Source organism: Orbicella faveolata, unplaced genomic scaffold (assembly GCF_042242905.1).
Source record: "Orbicella faveolata isolate gen_17 unplaced genomic scaffold, um_ofav_v1 contig_34, whole genome shotgun sequence".
In the NCBI taxonomy this organism is placed as follows: Eukaryota; Metazoa; Cnidaria; class Anthozoa; order Scleractinia; family Merulinidae; genus Orbicella; species Orbicella faveolata.
In genome coordinates this window covers 3326344-3332385 of record NW_028301563.1, presented here as the reverse complement: position 1 = coordinate 3332385, position 6042 = coordinate 3326344, and positions in this window count along the sequence as shown.

The window sequence follows — 6042 nt, the reverse complement described above, 5'->3', positions numbered from 1 at the left end:
TGCATGCTGTTACTGTCGTGTTGTAGATTGTATTTACAGAAGACGTAAGTTGTCAAAAATAGGTATAGGCGAGTGCAACCAATAAGGATTTACAATACGCGCGATGTTTGAAAATGCTCTCAAAATTGGACGAGCCTTTAGGCGAGTGTAATTTGAAAGAATTTTCACACATCACGAGTAGTGTACTTAGGCGTTCATTGCTCGAGGCTTCACACGATTACGCGTTTGTCAATCACAGTGACGTCATTTTCTCTGTCATAAAATAAGCTACCAAATTACCATGACATATCTTTACCTGCACAAATATCATATACATAACAACAATTACACGAGGTTGTGGTACAAGCGTTAAGATCGTGTTGTTTTCAACAAGATCCGGTAACATCACCGCTGAGACTCACTGAAAAAATCTAAACCGTTGAGACAGGCAGCTATATGCCAGCAGTTTTCAATTTTACATGAATACAGTGATCCCTTTTCGTAATTTAAACCCCGGGGGGGGGGGGGGAGGGTACTCCCATATATGGGCCAAAATAGGTATGTACCGATGTGAAGGGTATGGTTTTCAAGCAGTTTACTCTAGCATAGGGTATATAAATCTGACGTTTGGGCCTAGAATAGGGTATCATTTTCCACGAAACTGACCAGTTTGTTGAAGATTTTATCTAGACTAAGGAAACCAGGAATTGCCACTCAAAAATATAAAAAACTGAAATCGGCAAGTTTATTTTTTTGCAACTCAGCCTCAACAGCGTCGATAGATGACTATCATAAAACACAACTGGATATTATTAACTGTCAAAAATAAGTATTCAGATGGAAATCGGTGGTTTTAATACTGGTTACTCTAGTATAGGGTAGCAAAATTCAGCTGAACTAGATCTGGTATAGGCTAAGGGTTTCAGGCTCCCAGCGGCACATCCCCACCCAGAAATTCCTAAAGTACCCCCCGGGATTTCAAATTACCGCTGAATACAGACACTGGCCAGTAATACGTTGATACAAGGTTGCTCTCGACCTAAAGTAAAACATGCAAAAATACTGGTGGAAAGGTGCCTGTAATTTTGAGAATAAAACAATAGGCAGAGTTGTAAACAAGTTATCTTGCCGATGGAATTTGTGTGAATATGTAGGCTAACCGTGTGAAAAAACGTTCTCAGTGTTTTTATCTAGCGCTCATGGTGAACTCCAATTTGGACAACACTCTTTTTTTTTTTTTTTTTAATAAGAATATTGTTTTTCCCACCGAGGCTAAATATTCCCATTTTTCTTGTGATTTTAGGCTGAAAATACTCTTGTGAATATTCTTAGAATCTAGCGTATGAAATTTCTGTTTTCGAATGTACTTAGTGTCTTGATGGTATTAGAGTAATCTTGGAGCCAGCCTGCAGGCAACAGAGCATCGAACATACGGCTAGTGCTGTTTTTGTTGCTTTTTGGCTAGTTTTGTCGTTTAGAGAAGAAAGCATTTTATACGGTTTAGTTAAAAACATATACTTGTGTTGTATTTACCAATTTTTAGCACAAAAAATTATGTTAGTTTCAAAACCTGAGCCTCGGGTTCATTCTTAAAATATTCTTGAAATTTCGTAAATTTCAGCCTCGACATTCGTTATAAACGTATTCTTACAAAAAATAAAGAGTGTATTGATTGTTGGACCCTCGATTGAGGGCTTTCAAGCAGTACATTCAGCTTTGTACTTTGATTTTCGTCCGAGGTTTTCGTTGGCTTGATTTACTGACAAATGTCAACTATACTTGCTAATATAATGCCTGGCACACAAAGGAGCTAGACCCCAGCTAAAAATATTTTTTTCAAGGCTATTGGAAGTAGACTAGTATCATTGTAATTACGAGTTCTCAATCCTTCATTGGAGAGAATTTGAAATTTCGACAATTCTAACTCGTCACAAAAATACGCAAGTCGTCCTTGATTCCAAGAGGCAGAAAGGGTAAATTTTCTGGGCATTCGTGCACTGGACTTTAAACTTTAAATTTAAACTTCCTCTTTCTTCTGCTTGGGAAGGCAACTCTTTAAAAATTAATGAGGAATAAGTTGGCGACTCAAACTTGTGTGAATACAGTGGAATCCAGCTTGCCTCGAAAATCTGCACGGCCGTATTAACGGGGTGGCCGTATTAAAGGGGTTCTTTGAATAAGAATATGACTGACTGAGCTTTAGTTCGGACCAGAATAAAGTGGTCGTAATAGCATGGTGGTCGTATTAACGGGGTGGTCGTATGGCGGGGTTCCAATGTACAGTCAAACTTGCAAGCGCGGAGAATGCTCTAGAATCCGCTTAGAGCGTCATTATCAGTAAGGCCAGAGAAATAAGATGTTCTTCTTTCAACATAATTTTTATTGCGATAATAATTCTGCTGTTATCTCGGCCAAACTTTGAGCTTTGTTTGTTTTTTTTTTTAAAGATATTGGAAATAATTAGAGGGTATATAATCTTGTTACAAGTACCTGTTTACTACAGGCTACAAACAGTAGAAATCTCCATTTCAATCACATTTTGGGTATCCACTTCAGTTTTATAGAGGTGTCCGCTTAATAAATGAACAATCTGCCGACAATAAGTGGAAAATTTTGTGGGACCTCGTCTACTGTTCGCTTGATATAGAGTGTCGGCTTCATGGAGGCTCAGAGATGCAGGTTTGACGGTTACGGTTAATTATACACTTACATTGTGCATGTGTTAATGCATGTCGCGGGAGATATTTACTGACACTCTCACGTATCTAACCACAATCCATTCATCAAGGAGGGCAATAAGATCCATAAAATTATTGTGAGGCAGGTGCAGATTCATAGATATATCTTTAATAACTGATGTCCATAACCAAGTATTCATTTCCAACCTGCTCTTGAGCCATTTGGAATTTAGGAACGTTCAATTTCTTGGGGAAAATATAATCGAATCAGACTGTCAGCCAAGGCGGTGAGTTACGCAATAATGATAATCACTATAATGATTTAAAACATTATATATCACGTTATACTAAGAAAAGAAAACTTGCGGAGGAAAAAAAAAAAAAACCAGTTACGCACACAGCAATTATAACATTATATATGTATGTAACAAAGAGAACCATGCGGGTAGAAAAAGAAACATATGAATTCAAAATCGCTTTAATTTTATTCGCTATTTAGTAGTAGTCTTACTATTGTGTAGAAACTAGTTTACCTTACTTTAATCTGTGCTTTTAGCTTTGACCAATTATACGATTTATAGAAAAGACTATACGCATAAATAGCGGGCAATAAAAGCAAGTTGATAAATAAAATTAATGTGTAGTAGTTCTCCGTTATGTTTCAACGTCGATTTTTTTTTCCGAACCATTTCTTTACGATTCATATTTGTTGATCCCTTGCTTAAATGGCTGGAAAAGCATAACAAAACAAGATTGAGAAGGAAGTGGTAGATCACGCTGCAACAGAATTCAGGTGAATGCTATATATGGAGCAAACTTACCATATGAAATAGAGAGTGCAAACAGACATAACTAACTTTAGTATGAAGCTTGCCTAGGTACGCCGTGCTAGAACCCAGTTTGCAAGGTCCCCAAGATCGAAATCTATAACGTAAACTTTATAGTTGGGAAATTTTCGTCATAGTTCGATTTGTCCCACAGAACTGATTTGTTAGGGCATGAGTTGAAATTATGGAATTTCTCTTTGAATGTTCAACCTTTTATCTCACGCGTCCCGTGAGATCTGGTCGAACACTCAAAGAGAAATTCTGTATCTACGCGCGCCATGTATGTATCAGTTCTCTATGTAATTAAGATGACTTCCGCAGAACATTCCAGCAATAATGGCAAAAACAAAGTTACAAAAAAAACCTCATAGCATGGTAATATTTTGTATAAAGGTAAGAAGAATTTCTCGAGATTTAAGCTCTCAAGCTGACCCCACGAGAGAAAATTGAACTTGAAGTTATACATATTTTAATTAAAGCGGACGTTTCGCGTTAGTTGAAAGCACAATAACACACGCATTAAGCATTCTTACGAGGTTTGACATTAACTTTCTCAAGAATGCTTGGAGATTTAATCGTCCCAAAACTCGAGAAATTCCATTGGCAACTGCACAGGACGGCTTTAATGAGGGACGCTGTGTTTTAAAGGCGATGTCATACCAAGTTGCAAATCAATGCGGAAAGGACAATCTCATATAATTTATATCAAGGCTTCGTGGATGATATTAATTGTACTTGCGAGTTCGTCTTCTTAGTCTTGTTTAGAAAGATAGATATCTGCTGATGCACACTAATGGAAGACATATCGATGACATTAACACCTGTCTACTTGACTAACGTTAGTAATGGCACGAAAACGTGACGGTTTTAAAATACTTGAGCAATATCGAGGACGCATCTTGCCAAAACCCTTATGGTTTAAGAACCTGCTGGTAGAAATTTGCCATTTTAATGCCCAAAATATAAGAACCTGTTTAGCCAAGCAAGATCAAGCAGGGTCTTATACATGGGTTACGGTTGAATTATGCACTCTTGTTATAGAGACAACACTGCATATACATTCTGTAATTAGCTGTGTTAGACTTATCATTACACAGACGTGAATAAATACTGTATGCGACCGAACTCAAAATTATTTATTTTTTGGCAAATAACAACTATATCTCCTTAAGAACCTAATTAAGAACCTACTTACTTAACATAAATTGCCAATAACTTCGCAACGATACAAAAACCTATTTTGAAAGACTTCAAAAAATATAGGTTCTTACACGCTGGTTTATATTGTAATAGAGTTCATTACGCTGCAGCAAAATCCGCGGCAATGCTTTATAGGAAGTAAACATACCACATGAAATAGAGCGTACAAACAGACATAACTAACTTTTATATGAAGTTTGGCTAGGTACGTGCTAGAACCCAATTTGCAAGGTGCCCAGGAAATCTATAACGTACACTTTATTTGTTTTTGTTTTTGTTTGATTGTTCTTTTGCCGCCTCACAACTTAAACCTGAAAATGAAATACCAAGAAACACTTGCTTCTACTTGTAGCTTGCTATCTGTAAGAAATTTTATATTAGCTAAGGGTTCTGATAACCCCGGGAGGGTCTAGAAATCGGCAAGTCCTGAGTAGTGACATGAATTTTACGCACGTGACGGTACACAGTGCACAGGTGTTTATCCTCCATGAAAACATCCACGCAACGCGTATGGCAACATTATGCGCAAACCTGGGGGTACCCCCCAATGATGGCCTAGACAGGGAGGCCTCGCCTGAAAGGGGTTCCTTTTTCAGGCTTCAAGTATATAAAAGGGTAGGGATTTCAAAAGTTGAGGTATATGATAGGGTCAGGAAATCTGTCTTTTAGTCATTTTAAGGGGCCCTTAGTTAAAATATTTTGAACAGACGCACCTTATGACTGTATCATTTCCTTTATTAGGCGCTACAAGAAAAATGACAAGACGACTTCTTTTTTCAACAATTCTTTCATAATGCGACCCAGCTATGAAGGTGTGGGAAAGGGATACCTTTTTTCAATGAAAGGTATACGAAAGGGACTACCTTTTCCGCCAAAATGGTAAACAAAAGGGTAAGGGGTTAAACCTCGGGGCGAAGCCTTCCCATATAGAACTTCGCAGAATATCCTCTTCCCCCCAACAGGTGTGCATACAAGTGAGTACCATGTTACATGGATTATTAGCTAAAATGATTATTACCATATTTTTCCTTCGACTGAATACCAGATTCGAAATCTTTTTCATTTTACATTCTCTTTACGATTCCAAAGAGTCTGACCAAAATAATACAACGAGAGCAACATAAGAATGCATGGTCCTTACAGAATTGAATTAAAATATACTTTACACGAAAGAAAAACTCAAATAAAGATTGTTGTGCAACTGCTATCAAACAACAACAACAACTTAGGCTTACTTATTGAAGAAGAAAGGCGGCCCTACTGGTTACGCCTTTTTCATATTTTGTAATATTTTTAAATATTGTTTTACTTAAAAGTAATCAGTAGTTTTAATAACAGAAATCAATTCACGTAGGTTG